Consider the following 18,125-nt stretch of genomic DNA (forward strand, 5'->3'; position numbering starts at 1 on the left):
AGGGGTGAACAGGCAGAGGCCGTGGTCCATATCGGTACAAATTACATAGGTTAGAAAGAGGGATTAGGTCCTGCAGGCACATTTTAGGGAGCTTGGAAAGAGATTAATAAGCAGGACCTCAAAGGTAGTAATCTCCGGATTACTCCCGGTGCCACACGCTAGTGAGTACAGAAATAGGAGGGCGCAGAATTCTTAAAATGCATTCAGGACAACTTTTTTAGCCAGTACGTAGCAAGCCCAACAAGAAGGGGACGGTTCTGGAATTAGTCTTAGGGAATGAAGCTGGGTAGGTGAAAGGAGTATCAGTGGGAGAGCATTTTGGTGGTACAGGTCATAATTCAGTTAGATTTAGCGTAGTTATCGAAAAGAACAAAGATAGACCAGGAGTAAAAGTTCTCGATTGGGGAAAGGACAATTTTACTAAGCTGAGATGTGATTTAGCAAAAGTGGACTGGAAACATCTACTTAAAGGTAAATCAGTGTCAGATTGTGGGAGACATTCAGGAGGTGATAGTGAGGGTTCAGAGCAAATATGTTCCCACAAAGAAAAAGGGTAGGATTCCCAAATCTAGAGTCCCCTGAATGTCAAGGGCATACAGGGTATAAGGCAAAAAAGGGAAGCTTAAGTCAGATACCAAGAACGAAATACTGCAGAAACCCTAGAGGAGTATAAAAAGTGCAGGGGTGAAATTAAAAAGGAAATTAGGAAAGCAGCGAGGGCATCAAAAAATGTTGGCAAGGAACACCCAAAGATGTTTTATAAATACATAAAGAGCAAGAGGATAACTAAGGAAGGAGTAGGGCCGATAAGAGACCAAAAAGGTAACCTGTGCGTGGAGGCCGAAGATGTGGTTATGGTTCTTAATGAATACTTTGCGTCTGTCTTCACAAAAGAGAGGGACGATGCAGACATTATAGTTAAATATATTCAAGAAAGAGTTGGATATATTTCTTAAGGTTAAAGGGATCAAGGGATATGGGGAGAAAGCAGGGACAGGGTACTGAATTTGGATGATCAGCCATGATCTCATTGAATGGCGGAGCTGGCTCGAAGGGCCGAATGGCCTACTCCTGCTCCTATCTTCTATGTTTTCTATGTTGAGGAGGAGTGTGAGATGAGATAAACATAGTGAGAAAGGAAATATTAAGGGGTTTAGCATCTTTGTAAGTAGATAAATCGCCTGGGCCGGATGAAATGTATCCCATGCCATTAAGAGAAGCAAGGGAGGAAATATTGGAGGCTCTTACCATCATTTTCCAATCCTCTCTGACTATAGGTGTGGTGCTGGAGGACTGCTAATATTGTACCATTGTTTAAAAAGGGAGAATGTAATTACTCAGTCTATTCCTGTCAGCCTAACCTCGGTGGTGGGCAAATTATTGGTAAAAATTCTGAGGGACAGTATTAATCGTCATTTCGGAAGGCACGGATTAATCAAGGACAGTCAGCATGGATTTGTTAGGGGAAGGTCGTGTCTGACTAACTTGCTTGTAACAAGGTAACAAGAAGGGTCGATGAGGGTAACATGTTTGATGTAGTCTATATGGATTTTAGCAAGGCTTTTGACAAGGTCCCACACGGCAGACATGTCAGAAAAATCAAAGCCCACGGGATCTAAAGGAAAATGGCAAGTTGGATCCACAATTGGCTCAGTGGCAGGAAGCACAGGGTAATGGTCGACAGGTGCTTTTGTGACTGGAAGGCTGTTTCCAGTGGGGTTCCACAGGGCTCAGTACTAGGCCCCTTGCTTTTTGTGGTATACATCAATGATTTAGACTTCAATGTAGGGGGTGTGATTAAGAAGTTTGCATACGATACAAAGATTGGCCGTGTGGTTGTTAGTGGGGAAGAAAGCTGTAGACTGCAGGAAGATATCAATTGACTGGAGAAGTGTGAGGTAATGCATTTGGGGAGGGCTAACAAGACAAGGGAATACAAAATAAATGAAGTGTAGAGGAACAGAGAGATCTTGGAGTGCATGTGCACAGATCCCTGAAGGTTGCAGGACAGGTAGATTAGGTGGTTAAGAATGCATACGGGATACTTTCCTTTATTAGCCGAGGCATAGAATATAAGAGCAGGGAGGTTATGTTTGAACTGTATAAAACATGAGTTAGACCACAGCTTGAGTACTGTGTACAGTTCTGGTCACCACATTACAAGAAAGATATGATTGCGCTAGAAAGGGTATAGAGGAGATTTATGAGGATGTTGCCAGGACTGGAGAATTTTAGCTATGAGGAAAGATTGGATAGGCTGGGGTTGTTTTCTTTGGAACAGAGGAGGCTGAGGGGAGACTTAATTGAGGTGTATAAAATTATGAGGGGCCTAGATAGAGTGGATAGAAAGGACATATTTCCCTTAGCAGAGAGGTCAGTAACCAGGGGACATAGATTTAACATAATTGGTAGAAGGATTAGAGGGAAGTGGAGAACTTTTTTCACCCAGAAGTTAGTGGGGTCTGGAACTCACTGCCTGAAAGGGTGGTAGAGGCAGAGACCCTCATCGCATTTAAAAAGTACTTGGATAGTCACTTGAAGTGCCGAAACCTACAAGGCTACAGACCAAGAGCTGGAAAGTGGGATTAGACTGGTTAGCTTTTTTTCAGTTGGCACAAACACGATGGGCCAAATGGCCTCCTTCTGTGCCTTAAATTTCTATGATTCTGTCACCATTTTCAGTATTGAATTACTAAAACCTGAAATATTATAATTTAATGTGCTAAGTGCCAAAGCACTTTTGAATTTAAACTTTTTGTAACTGCAGTCAGTTGTACAAGAATAACAGTAGTTTGATCCACTGACGTGAATGGAAATGAGTCTTGTAAAGTATGCGAATATACTTAATATACAATAAGGAAGAGACAGCTTAGAAGGTTCGACGTAGGTCTTTACTTCATACCAACAGGCGGGAACTGAGGGGAGATCAGTACCCACAGTACTATTTATACCCCTATGGCCAGGGGTGGTACTATGGTATCACTACACCCTACAAAGTAGTGCTGCCCTGGCCATAGGTTTAAAGTAACATACATATTACATACACAACAAGTCTGACAGCAAAAATAACAAATGTTCTGCAATATTCAATGTCACAATTATTTGTAACTGCTTAAAATAATGGGGCCGAAAATCCAATGCCTTTCCTGCAGGGCCCGGATATGCTGGCACTCCACCTTCTGTCTGGGAGTCTCTGCGGGCTCCTTGCCTGGTCAGCGGTGTAAGAAGGGTTACGGCTGGGGATAAATCCAGAATATAATCTTCAAATTTAAGAGTAGGGCAATGGGACACAGGTTCAAACTAGTAAAAGGTAAATTTAGGACTAATCAGGAAATTGTTCTTCACACAAAGATAATTAACAAATGAAATAGTCTTCCAAATAAGAGTGGAGGTATAACACCTGAAATAATTTCAGAAAACATTGAATGTCCTGACGTCCTGTGAATTTAACCCCTTTAAATCAAGCGTTAACTCAAAAACTCATTTCAAAATAACTCGTTTCTAGCCCAGGAACTCCACCCAAGTTGCATGTTAGGCCTAGCGGAACCCACACCTGCTGAAAGCAGGCATTGGTTCGATTGTGGGCCTCCTAAATGCACCACAAAGTTAAGGTCCATAAGTAATCGATCCCAGAGGCCTTTTGAATGCTGTCTCATGATATCCTACTGGGAATGGCATTTTGTTTATCACTGCAATCTTTGGCCTCGAGCTTCCCCCTCGGATCAGCAATTTTCTGTTGGCACCTGTACAGGGGCAGGCTGTCCACCATGAGTGTATAACTGACCCCATCCCTGAAATTTGGGACAGGGTCAACAACCTGGACAAGTGGTGGATGGAACTCCAACCCTGCAACACTCTTCCCCCTTAAAATGTTCTGCATAATTTAGACCCAATATGTTTAGCGTGACTCAGGATAAACAATTATCCTTTTACCAAGATATTTTGCATTAGCTGTCTAATGAGATTCTTGGTGTGTTTTCCTGATCTCCTTGATAGCAGAAAAACACCACAATGTCAGAACATATCATCCAGGCTAAAACTATAAATCAAATTTATTACACGAATGAAACATACTCAGAAGAAAAATAAAACAGTAAAAAAACTACAACTATTAATAGTTAAACAGCAAAGAAATGGGGCAGTGTACAAGGATTTAAAAGTAACATCTCCAAAACATATTACACACTGCAATAAACAGCAAGGCTTTCAATATGATGTTTGTAAGTAAGAGCTGTGGTGTTTTTACCTTCCCCATGAAACCCTGTATTGCCTTCAATACAGTCACTGAACTGAGAGAATAGCTAATAACCTGCCGAATAAATCTCTGACGATGGATAAGTCAATCAAGCCAAATAAAAGGACCTTCAGACGACTTGTTGCTTTGAAGGAACTCCAGTTCTTTCTTAGCAGGCTGGTAATATTTCTATCACCTAACTGAATGAAGATGTGGCGAGCAGCCATATTATTGTCTGGAGAAAGGAGGCCTAGAAGAAAGCCTTATTTTAATTTGTGTCTGGCATGACACACGTTAATGGTTGTGACAATCAGATAACACGCTGGATTTCCTTTCACAGTGACGAACATGCATACATTATCTGTTCAAAAACCTGAAGTGGTATCCAGACTAACTTCACCTGATTAAGTTATGTTTGTAGACGGCTCAGATTCCCTTGAAACTCATTGCTGACACCAGGTAATATTTTGTATTCATCAATCCCAGTTTTCCAGTTGTGGGGAACGGTAGCATAGTTGTTATGTCACTGGACTAGTAATCCAGAGGCCTGGACTAATGATCCAGAGACGTGCGTTCAGATCCTACCACGGCAGGTGGGGAAATTGAATTCAGTTAATTAAATAAATCTGGACTAAAAACCTAATATCAGTAATGGTGACTATAAAACTAAACTATTAGATTATTGTAAAGACCCATCTGGTTCACTAATGTCCCTTAGGGGAGGAAACTTGCCGTCCTTACCTAGTTACCTATATGTGACTCCAGACCCACAGCAATATGGTTGACTCTTAACTGCCCTCTGAAATGGCCAAGCAAGCCATTCAGTTGTAACAAACCGTTACAGAAAACAATAATAAGAATAAAACTGGACAGACCACCTGGTATCGACCTTGGCACTGAATTTGGACATTACAATAGCACTCCCAGCCCAGTCGACCTCGCCAAGTCCTCCTTACCAACATCTGGGGATTTGTGCCAAAATTGGGAGAGCTGTCTCACAGACTAGTCAAGCAACAGCCTGACATCGTCATACTCACAGAATCATACCTTTCAGCCAATGCCCCAGACTCCTCCATCACCATCTCTGGGTATGTCCTGTCCCACCGGCAGGACAGACCCACCAGAGGTGGCGGTACAGTGGTATAGAGTCGGGAGGGACTGGTCCTGGGATTTCTCAACATTGACTCCGGACCCAATGAAGCCTCATGGCTTCAGGTCAAGCATGGGCAAGTAAACCTCCTGCTGATTACCACCGACCACCTCCCTCAGCTGATGAACCAGTACTCCTCCATGTTAAACACCACTTGGAAGAAGCACTGAGGGTAGAAAGGGCACACACTGTACTCTGGGTGGGGGACTTCAATGTTCACCACCAAGAGTGACTCAGTAGCACCACCGCTGACTGAGCTGGCCAAGTCCTGAAGGATATAGTTGCCAGTCTTGGCCTGCGACAGGTGGTGAGAGAACCAAGACAAGGGAAAAAACAACTTGACCTCATCCTCACCAATCTACCTGTCGCAGGTGCATCTGTCCATGGCAGCATTGGTAGCAGTGACCACCGCACAGTCATTGTGGAGACGAAGTCCCATCTTCAAACTGAGGACACCCTCCATCGTGTTGTGTGGTACTACCACCATGTTAAATGGGATAGATTCAGAACAGATCTAGCAGCTAAAAACAGGGCATCCATGAGGTGCTGTGGGCCATCAGCAGCAGCAGAATTGTATTCCACCACAATCTGTAACCTCATGGCCCGGCATATCCCTAACTCTACCATTACCATCAAGCCAGGGCCCAACCCTGGTTCAATAAGGTTGTAGAAGAGCATGCCAGGAGCAGCACCAGGCATACCTAAAAGTGAGCTGTCTATCTGGGGAAACTGCAACACAGGACGACATACATGCTAAACAGCAAAGGCAGGATGCTATAGACAGAGCTAAGCGATCCCACAATCAACGGATCAGATCAAAGCTCTGCAGTCCTGCCACATCCAGTCGTGAATGGTGGTGGACAATTAAACAACTAACAGGAGGAAGAGGCTCCGTGAAGATCCCCATGCTCAATGATGGCGGAGCCCAGCACGTGAGTGCAAAAGGCAAGGCTGAAGCGTTTGCAACCATCTACAGCCAGAAGTGCAGAATGGATGATCCATATCAGCCTCCTCCTGAGGTCCCCACCATCACAGAAGCCAGTCTTCAGCCAATTCGATTCACGCCACCTGATGTCAAGGAATGGCTGAGCGCACTGGATAGAGCAAAGGCTATGGGTCCCGACAACATCCCGGCTGTCGTGTTGAAGACTTGTGCTCCAGAACTAGTCGCGCCTCGAGCCAAGCTGTTCCAGTACAGCTACAACACTGGCATCTACCCGGCAATGTGGAAAACTGCCCAGGTATGTCCTGCCACAAAAAGCAGGAGAAATCCATTCCGGCCAAGTACCGCTCCATCATTCTACTCTCAATCATCAGCAAAGTGATGCAAGCTGTTATCGACAGTGTTATCAAGAGCACTTACTCACCAATAACCTGCTCACCAATGCTCAGTTTGGCTTCCGCCAGGGCCACTGCTCCAGACCTCATTACAGCTTTGGTCCAAACATGGATAAAAGAGCTGAATTCCAGCGGGGAGGTGAGAGTGACTGCCCTTGGCATCAAGGCAGCATTTGTCCAAGTGTGGCATCAAGGAGCCCTAGTATAATTGAAGTCAATGGGAATCAGGGGGCAACTCTCTACTGGCTGGAGTCATACCTAGCACAAAGGAAGATGGTTGTGGTTGTTGGAGGTCAATCATCTCAGTCCTAGGACATCACTGCAGAAGTTCCTCAGGGCAGTGACCTAGGTCCAACCATCTTCAGCTGCTTCATCAATGACCTTCCCTCCATCATAATGTCAGAAGTGGGGATGTTCACTGATGATTGCAGTGTTCAGTTCCATTCGTAACCCATCAGATAATGAAGCAGTCCATGCCCGCATGCAGCAAGATCTGGACAACATTCAGGCTTGGGCTGATAAGTGGCAAGTAACATTCACGCCACACAAGTACCAGGCAGTGACCATCTCCAACAAGAGAGAGTCTATCCTCCGCCCCTTGACATTCAACGGCATCATCATCGCTGAAACCCCCACCATCAACATCTTGGGGGTAACCATTGACCAGGAACTTAACTGGACCAGCCACATAAATACTGTGGCTACAAGAGCAGATCAGAGGCTGGGTATTCTGCAGTGAGTGTCTCACCTCCTGACTCCCCAAAGCCTTTCCACCATCGACAAGTTAGCAAGTCAGGAGTGTGATGGAATACTCTCCACTTGCCTGGATAGATGCAGCTCCACCAACACTCAAGAAGCTCGACACCATGCAGGACAAAGCAGCTCGCTTGTCTGCATCCCATCCACCACCTTAAACATTCACTCCCTCCACCACCGGCGTACCGTGGCTGCAGTGTGTACCATCTACAAGATGCACTGCAGCAACTCGCCAAGGCTTCCTCAACAGCACCTCCCAAACCCGCGACCTCTACCACCTAGAAGGACAAGGGCAGCAGGCGCATGGGAACACCACCACCTCCAAGTTCCCCTCCATGTTACACACCATCCTGACTTGGAAATATATTGCTGTTCCTTCATCATTGATTGCTGGGCAAAATCCTGGAACTCCCTCCCTAACAGTACTATGGGAGTACCATCACCACACGCACTGCAGCGGTTCAAGAGAGCGGCTCACCACCATCTTCTCAAGGGCAATTAGGGATGGGCAATAAATACTGGCCTTACCAGCGACACCCACATCCCAGGAACTAATAAATAAAAGAGTTTCTTCTTTTTCACAATACAGCAGTGATTTAAATTTTCAATATTTGGTCCAGCTAAAAATTCATACAAAACCATATAAAACAACATTTTATACTTTAATGTGAGGCAGAGCTCTGCTTCTGTTACAAATGTGCTAAAAGCTATGAATAAAATTACCTTAATGTCAGTGCATTTAATCTTATTAAAGAATGGCAACTACAGCAGAAAGCATGATTTAATAAATTAAGTGCCAAAAAACTTGACACTAATAATTAACTGTTAAAATATTGCATATGGCATAGAAACATAACATAGAAGATAGGAGCAGGAGTAGACCATTCGGCCCCTCGAGCCTGCTCTGTAGGGGTTGTTGGCTGGGTGGTCGGCTTGGCCCGGGCCTGACCCAGTGGACGTTTTCGAGGCGTCCCCACACTCCCACTTAGTTCTAACACTGGGATCCTACCAGGCAGCTGATGCGCAGAATAACAAGCTCGAGATGAGGTCCTAAAAGCGGAGTATAGGGAGTTAGGAGATAAATTAAAAAACAGGACCTCAAAGGTAGTAATCTCAGGATTGCTACCAGTGCCACGTGCTAGTCAGAGTAGAAATAGAAGGATACTTCAGATGAATACGTGGCTAGAGGAGTGGTGCCAGGGGGAGGGATTCAAGTTCCTGGGACATTGGAACCGGTTCTGGGGGAAGTGGGACCAGTTCAAACCGGACGGTTTGCACCTGGGCAGGGCTGGAACCAATGTCCTTGGGGGAGTGTTTGCGAGTGCTGTGGGGGAGGGTTTAAACTAAAATGGCAGGGGGTTGGGAACCTGAGCAGGGAGACAGAGGAAAGGGAAACAAGGATAAAAGCAAAAGATAGGAAGGAGAAAAACAAAAGTGGCAGTCAGAGAAATCAACGGTTTAAATCAAACATGGCCACAGTAAATAATAATTCTAATAGGTCTAAGAGCGTTAAAAAAACAAGCCTGAAGGCTTTGTGTCTTAATGCGAGGAGTATTTGTAATAAGGTGGATGAATTGGCTGCACAAATAGAAGTAAACAAGTAAGATTTGGTTGGGATTACGGAAACGTGGCTCAAGGAAGGCCAGGACTGGGAACTCAACATCCAGGGGTATTCGATATTCAGGAAAGATAGGCAAAAAGGAAAGGGAGGTGGGGTAGCATTACTGGTTAAAGAAGGGATTAACACAATTGTAATGAAGGATATTAGCTCTGATGAGGTGGAATCTGTATGGGTAGAATTGAGAAATACTAAGGGGAAAAAAACGTTACTGGGAGTGGTTTATAGACCTCCAAACAGCAAGGCGGAGGTTAGGGATGGCATTAAAAGAGAAATTAAAGAAGCGTGCAATAAGGGCACAGCAGTCATCATGGGTGACTTTAATCTACATATAGATTGGGCCAACCAAATGAGTAACAATACTGTGGAGGAGGAATTCCTGGAGTGTTTACAGGATGGTTTCCTGGACCAATATGTCGAGGAACCAACCAGAGATCAGGCCATCTTAGACTGGGTATTATGTAAAGAGAAAGGATTAATTAGCAATCTTGTTGTAAGAGGCCCCTTGGGTCGGAGCGATCATAATATGATCGAATTCTTCATTAAGATGGAGAATGAAGTAGTTGACTCGGAGACTAGGGTCCTCAATTTAAAGAAAGGAAACTATGATGGTCTGAGGAGCGAGTTGGGTAGGATTGATTGGGGAATGGCACTCAAAGGGTTGATGGTGGATAGGCAATGGCAAACATTCAAAGACCAAATGGACGAACTACAGAATTTGTTCATCCCAGTTTGGCATAAAAATAAAACAAAAAAGGTGACCCAACCGTGGCTAACAAGGGAAATTAGGGATAGCATAAGGTCCAAGGAGAGGGCATATAAATTGGCCAGAAAAAGCAACAATCCTGAGGATTGGGAGCAGTTTAGGATTCAACAGAGGAGCACAAAGGGATTAATTAAGAAAGGGAAAATAGAATATGAGAGTAAGCTTGCAGAGAACATAAAAACTGACTGTAAAAGCTTTTATAGATATGTGAAGAGAAAAAGATTGGTGAAGTCAAGCGTAGGCCCCTTGCAGTCAGAATCGGGGGAATTTATAATGGGGAACAAAGAAATGGCAGACCAAGTAAATACATATTTTGGTTCTGTCTTCACAAAGGAGGACACAACTAACCTCCCAGAGATGCCGGGGAACATAGGGTCTGATGAAAGGGTGGAACTGAAAGAAATCAGTATTTGTAGGGAAATGGTGTTAGGAAAATTGATGGGACTGAAGGCCAATAAATCCCCAGGGCCTGATAATCTACATCCCAGGGTACTTAAGGAAGTGGCCCTAGAAATAGTAGATGCATCGCTGGTCATCTTCCAGAACTCGATAGACTCTGGAACGGTACCCATGGATTGGCGGGTAGCTAATGTTACCCCACTATTCAAAAAAGGTGGTAGAGAAAAGGCGGGGAATTATAGACCGGTAAGGTTGACATCGGTAGTGGGGAAAATGCTAGAGTCCATTATAAAAGATGTAATAGCGGAGCACTTGGAAAGCAGTGACTGGATCGGACAAAGTCAACATGGATTTACAAAAGGTAAATCATGCTTGACTAATCTACTGGAATTTTTTGAGGATGTAACTGGTAAAATAGATAAGGGAGAACCAGTGGATGTGGTGTATTTGGACTTTCAGAAGGATTTCGATAAGGTCCCGAATAAGAGATTAGCGTGCAAAATTAAGGCACATGGGATTGGGGGCAAGGTATTGACTTGGATAGAGAACTGGTTGGCGGACAGAAAGCAAAGAGTTGGAATAAACGGGTCGTTTTCCGAGTGGCAGGCAGTGACTAGTGGGGTACCGCAAGGATCGGTCCTAGGACCCCAGCTGTTCATAATATATATTAATGATCTGGACGAGAGAATTGGATGTAATATCTCCAAATTTGCAGATGACACAAAGCTGGGAGGGAGGGTATGCTGTGAGGAGGATGTCGTGAAACTCCAGCACGATTTGGACAGGTTGGGTGATTGGGCAGAAACATGGCAAATGCACTATAATGTGGATAAATGTGAGGTGATCCACTTTGGTGGCAAAAACAGGAAGGCAGATTATTATTTGAATGGTAATAGATTGGGAGAAGGGGGAGTGCAAAGAGACCTGGGTGTTCTTGTACACCAGTCGCTGAAGGTAAGCATGCAGGTGCAGCAGGCAGTTAAGAAGGCAAATGGTATGTTGGCCTTCGTAGCAAGAGGGTTCGAGTACAAGAACAAGGATGTCTTGCTGCAGTTGTACAGCGCCTTGGTGAGACCACACCTTGAGTATTGTGTGCAGTTTTGGTAACCTTACCTGAGGATGGACTTTCTTGCCATGGAAGGAGTGCAGCGAAGATTCACCAGGCTGATACCTGGGATGGCAGGAATGACGTATGAGGAGAGATTGTGTCGATTGGGCTTATACTCACTGGAGTTTAGAAGATTGGGAGGGGATCTCATCAAAACCTATAAAATTCTGTCAGGCCTGGACAGTCTAGATGCAGGAAGGATGTTTCTGATGGCCGGGCAGTCCAGAACCAAGGGTCATAGTCTAAGGATAAGGGCTAAGCCATTTAGGACTGAAATGAGGAGGAATTTCTTCACCCAGAGAGTGGTGAACCTGTGGAATTCTCTGCCACAGAGGGCGGTGGAGGCCAGTTCATTAAGTATATTCAAGAAAGAGTTGGATATATTTCTTAAGGCTAAAAGGATGAAGGGATATGGGGAGAAGGCAGGGACCGGGTACTGAATTTGGATGATCAGCCATGATCTCATTGAATGGCGGAGCAGGCTCGAAGGGCCGAATGGCCTACTCCTGCTCCTATCTTCTATGTTTCTATGTTTCTATGTATGAGACAGACAAGCAGGTGAAAGGTTAAAATAATAACGGTTTTATTGAGAGAAAAATAAAACAAAACAGGCAAGCAGAGAAATTAATTGGTTCAACGATACTAAACCAAGGCTACAGCTCTATACACTTTAAAAAGAAAAAAAAAGGAATACTATATATTCAAAACAGAGGGCATGCGAGTGCGGGAATGAGTACGACACATCGAGGGGTATCACACATTAACACTCCCCTTAGCCTTATCCCCACCTCCTACACTATCCCTAACCTAGGTCGAACTAAAGGGGGGTCAGACTCTCATGCTCACCCAACGCATTGGAACAAAGGCCTTTAGGTTGTCCTGGGACTGCAGCTTTAGTTGGTCTGGCCTGGTAAAGTTCAGTGTGCACTGGCCACACACTCTCCCGTCAGTCAGGTAGTGGATCTTCCTCCTTGGCTGGGTGAAAAGGCTTCCCTCTTGGGTCGGGCTGCGCCGTTTAGCGAGGCCCGCTTCCGTACCGGGATGGTGCACTCCGTCCCGTGTCTTCCTGGTTCCACTCTGAATCCCTGCCTGAGGTGGTGGGCACGGGGGGGTGGGGGGAACAGTCAGGTTTAAATCGGGAGGCAGTACGGACCGGGAGCTTCGCCTGCTTACCAAAGCATGGGCCTGCTGCGCATAGCCTTCCTCGTCTTGGAGACTGCTTCTCCCAGTAGAGTCCTTGAAGTTTCCCTTTTGCAGCGAAGTCCCAGGATGAAATCGAAGTGAAGTGTAGAAGCCATCTCTCCCGAAGTGTGTTCCAAGTCGAAGTGTCTCCAACTGCCCTTTCTGTCTGCTTACTAAAAACAGTTATACTCTCTCGATCTGCCTTGCCTCCCCCAGATCGAGAGGTGTCCCAGGTTACTTCGTTAACTGTAAATGGCTGGAAAACGGCTGATTTCCCACTAACGGCCTTATCACCGGCCCTCATTGTTTTTGGTTTCAGTCACACAATGGTGTCTCTGGTGCCTAGTCCTCTAAAACGGTTTCTGATATGATTGGATCTGTTAGGATGGGCCCGATGATGGTTTTAACTTGCTTAACCCTGATTGCAGTGCAACCAGGTTCATTGTTCTTACCGGTTGAAATAAAGAGTAGATTTGCCTTTCTAAATCTAGGCTTTATTAACCTTAAAAACCCAGCAGCACATCTTCAACACCCAGTCCCAACCAAGGCTGTAGAGAACTGAATTTAAGATGGCCACCACAAATCACATGACATCAACTACCAATGAGTTTACAGCATATATCTCAAGGCAGGAAACAGGCAACCAATTACAACGCTTCTTACGAAACAAGAATAATCACCACATTCACCCCTCCTTTTAAAACATACTCCAACCTAGGTAGCCTTTACAATTTACAATTAATTATTTATAACTAAAATAATACAAATATAATATTTGAACAATTTTAAAACATTACTATCAAATTATTTTAAATGTCCATTTTCAATCGGTCGACCGGATATCTTGTTCGTGTCGACCTTCTTAACCTTGGTGAAATTCCTTGCCCTCCCACACCAGGAGACACGGAAGTATCTTCTGCAGGAAGGCTATCCATATCCCGATTATCAACGGTTTCCGGATTGGAAATCCCATCAGAAGGTAAACTGGGACGGTCATGAACATCCATCGAGGGCTGACTAATAGAATTATAATTATCTGCAATAGGATTGGAAGTATTCGTAGTATCTGTGCCGACATCCACATTATCTGAATCATGACTATTGTTAATATCCTCAGAAGAGGGCTGGCCACCACAAGGAGCCAAGTCTTTAATTGAAACAGTACTTTCTTTCCCATCTTGGAATCGAATATGAGCATATTGGGAATTTGCCTCCAACAGCTCCACCTCCTCCACTAAAGGATCATATTTTGACAATCTAACATGGTGTCGAAGCAGCACAGGTACCTGCATAGTAAGCCATGAAGGTACCAAATATCCCGTAGTAGATCTCCGCGGATAGTTAAGGAGCCTTTCATGGGGGGTCACATTAGTAGCCGTTGAAAGCAATGATCTAATGGAATGCAGGGCATCAGGCAATACCATTTCCCACTGTGTATTCTTAAGGTTCCGGGATGTCAAAGCCAACATAACTGCCTTCCAGATAACCCCATTATATCATTCACACTGTCCATTACCCTGGGGATTATACGGGGTAGTTCTACTAGTAGAGATTCCCCGACTCTGGAGGTATTCCTTCAACTGGGAAGACATAAAAGAACTTCCCTGATCTGAATGGATATACGCAGGCATCCCAAAGATGACAAAAAGTTGAGTCAGACATTTGATAACTGTAGCAGCTGATACATCTGCGCAAGGAAAAGCAAAAGGGAACCTTGAAAACTCATCCACAACAGTAAATATATATCGATTCTGAGTCGTTGAAGGAAGAGGCCCCTTAAAATCAACGCTCAAACGTTCAAAAGGAGAAGTAGCCTTTATAAGATGAGCTCGTTGAGGCTTAAAGAAATTCGGTTCACACCGAGCACAGATAGAACATGATGAAGTCATCCGCTTGACGTCTTCAACTGAAAAGGGCAAATTCTTACTGCGTACGAAGTGTATCATCCTTGTAACACCAGGATGGCACAAAGCATTATGAAGATTAATAAGCGTATCTCCGTGAATCACAGAACAATAAGCCCTCGACAGCGCATCAGCAGCAACATTATCCTTCCCCGGACGGTAAACTATATCAAAATGGTAGCATGCCAACTCAATCCTCCACCTCATTATTTTATCATTCTTGATCTTTCCAAAATGTTTGACATCAAACATAAAGGACACAGATTTTTGGTCAGTTACCAACGTAAAATGTCGCCCCGATAAATAATGTCTCCATTTACGCAGTGCTTCTACTATTGCATACGCCTCTTTCTCTATTGAGGAGTACCTTTTCTCACTATTGTTCAAAGTACGTGAGAAAAAGGCCACAGGTCTTCCATTTTGGTTCAGAGTAGCCCCAATTGCAAAATCGGAAGCGTCCGTCTCAATCACAAAGGGAACCTGCTCATCAATAGAATGCACAACTGCTCCAAGGATATCCTTTTTGAAATTATCAAAACACGTCCTGGCCTCCCATGATAGAGGATATGTCGTAACCCGAATAAGGGGCCGGATCTTCTGCAAAAAGTTTGCAATCCAATTAGAATAATAAGAAAACAGTCCAACAACTCGTTGCAAAGCCTTAGAATTAGTAGAACAAGGTAAATCAATCAATGGTCGCAGGCGTTCTGGGTCTGGTTTAATCTTGTTTCCCGAGATAATATACCCCAGTAGATTTACCTCAGTGGTCGAAAAGATACACTTCTCTTTATTGAAAGTTAAACCAACTTTTTCCGCAGCTTGAAGGAATCTTTCTAAATTATAATCATGCTCCACCCTTGATTTGTCACACACCGTGATGTCATCTAAATATGAAAAGGTGTCAGAGAGAGAGTTATCAGTTATAAAAGCATCCATTGCCCATTGAAAACAGGCAACACCATTAGTAACACCAAATGGTACTCGGCAAAACTGATACAGCTTTCCGCCAGCCTCAAAGGCCGTATATGGTTGATCCCTCTTAATGATAGGAATCTGATGATAAGCACTCTTTAGGTCAATAGTGCTAAAAACCTTATACTGAGATACTTTGTTGATAAGCTCATCAATCTTAGGCAAAGGGTACGCATCTAATTGAGTATACCTATTAATAGTTTGAGAGTAGTCTATCACCATTCGTTTCTTATGTCTCTCGTTAGTAGTGACAACTACTTGTGCCCGCCAGGGCGAACAACTAGGTTCAATGATTCCTTCCAATAAAAGACGTTGAACTTCAGAATTAATAAATTCTTTATCCTGACTGCTATACCTTCTTGACTTGGTAGCAATTGGCTTACAATCCGGCATCAAATTGGAAAAAAGTGATAATGGAGAAATGGATAAAGAAGTTAATCCACAAATAGATAAAGGTGGCTTAGTTCCTCCAAAAGAAAGACTGAGAGACTCGTGTAATTGAAGCACATCATGACCAATTAAAATATCCGCGCAGAGATTAGGCAAAACAGATAGGCGTATATCAGTATACGTATTACCTAGAAGAATTAATTTCACAAGGCAACAACCAGCTACTTGTGAGGTGAGAGTCGTCTGAGCCATACACACCTGATAAGTAACAGGCAAAATTTTCAAATGCTTCTCCTTCACAAACTGAAGACTTATAAAACTCTCGGTACTGCCTGTATCTATAAGGGCCTTCACTTCTAACCCATTAACTTGGGCCGTAACTATAGCTTTGTTTAGGCCATGAGCAAAGGCAGCAGAAACTGATGCAATAAACGCCCTATCTAAAGGCTGAATAGTCGCAGAGGAGGCAATTGATTTACAAACACGTGCATAATGACCTCTCTTGCCGCATTTACTACACACAGCTTCCCGAGCAGGACACTTCAGACGAGGGTGCCGGGTGTTCCCACAAAAATAACACTTCTGAATCCTGGAGGCAACAGCAGCCGAAGTAGAAACTGTTTCAGAATCTGGTAAACCACTCCTATTAAGTCCACATAATTCCTTTTCATCCGGAACTGCCGAAACCACAGTCGCAGGCCGATTAAAAGGAGCGTAAGAATCCGAACTTCTCTGAGCCAAATCCAATGTAGAGGCTTGCTCAAAAGCACTCTTGAGATCCAAAGTCTTATTTTCTAATAACCGCTGACGAATTGATCTAGAGAGTAATCCATTAATAAAAGCATCCCGTACCGATTCTTCCTTATATTCTTCTGCCGACACGGCCTTATAATTACAGTTAGCACCAAGGCGCCGAAGTGCTTGTAAATAAGCATCCAAAGATTCTCCCACCTGCTGCCTACGGGCAGATAGAAGGTGATGTGCAAATACCTCATTCTTTGGTTTAACAAAAATCTTTTCCAATGTAGCAATAGCCACTTCATAAGTTTCACAGTCCAAGATATACTTATACACATCCGGAGCAATGTAGATGATCAGTATATTCAACTTATTTAGAGACTCTTGATCCAACACACCCAAAAAGTTTTTAAATGTACGATACCAGTGTTTCCATTTATCATCCACTCCTGCAGAATTAGGGTCAGCATTAAATCGTTCCGGTTGAAGATATCACTCCATTCTAACAAAAGGTTAATAAATTGAAATAAAGAGTAGATTTGCCTTTCTAAATCTCGGCTTTATTAACCTTAAAAACCCAGCAGCACATCTTCAACACCCAGTCCCAACCAAGGCTGTAGAGAACTGAATTTAAGATGGCCACCACAAATCACATGACATCAACTACCAATGAGTTTACAGCATATATCTCAAGGCAGGAAACAGGCAACCAATTACAACGCTTCTTACGAAACAAGAATAATCACCACACCGGCCTACTGGCGACTTGCTATTACATATTCAATTCCATGTCTGGCCTGGAATCCACATAGGGACTGTGGAATTCCAGGCCCTGTCTCCAGTCCTTGTTGCTGGGGAGAATAATGACTCGCTTCCAGCAGCTTTCTGGTCACGTGTCCCAGAACTGCATTTTGTACGTTTAAAAAGTGGCCAACTTTGTTTGATTCGGAAAGCAGGCGAGGTGGGGGAATTTTGCAAACTCCCTGCACCCCCCTGTGATACATAATAATTTTTCTTGAAAATTCCATTACGTATCATAATTCTGGCCCTCCTTAGTCGACCTTCCCCTTAGATTAATCTCTCCCCTCTACAGATACCCGTGATACATCGCACTTCCCATAACGCGAGACCGTGGTGTACACAAGCAGCTAGAAAAGGAAAAATCAACCAAGTACATTACATTACTTACATCCAAACATGGAGGGGCTCCGACGTCCCTGCTCAGTTCGGTACATTCATCATTCACAATCTTTATTAACAACCGCGCCGCAAGAATTCTCATAGTACGGAGAGTCCCTTGGGAGGGTTTACGCAGACGAATCCCCGTTGATTCCCACGTAGTGATCCTGCCATGTTCTTTGGTTGCGGAACTGTGTCAACCGACCCCTCCCTCTACACTGCACGCAGACTAGGTACAGTACGATCCCTATCTGACACACCACCAGGATGTGAGAGGCCAGACGGATCCACGAGGGGACCTCTATACTCTCAAAAATGTCCAACCACAGTGGAACCACTATATCCAAAATCTTGGACCCTATATCTATCGTCTTTTGCTCTAGGGTGTAAA

The 18,125-nt window shown here is 44.1% G+C and overlaps 1 protein-coding gene across 4 annotated transcripts in view; it reads left to right on the forward strand.

Annotated features, from left to right (window-relative positions):
* Window positions 1-18,125, forward strand: part of LOC147123367 (3',5'-cyclic-AMP phosphodiesterase 4D-like) — a 480,913-nt gene that overhangs the window by 147,384 nt on the left and 315,404 nt on the right. The window lies entirely within an intron of this gene.

The sequence above is a fragment of the Somniosus microcephalus genome, chromosome 2 (assembly GCF_052327205.1).
Source record: "Somniosus microcephalus isolate GS21.2 chromosome 2, FLI_Smic_1.0, whole genome shotgun sequence".
Taxonomy (NCBI): domain Eukaryota; kingdom Metazoa; phylum Chordata; class Chondrichthyes; order Squaliformes; family Somniosidae; genus Somniosus; species Somniosus microcephalus.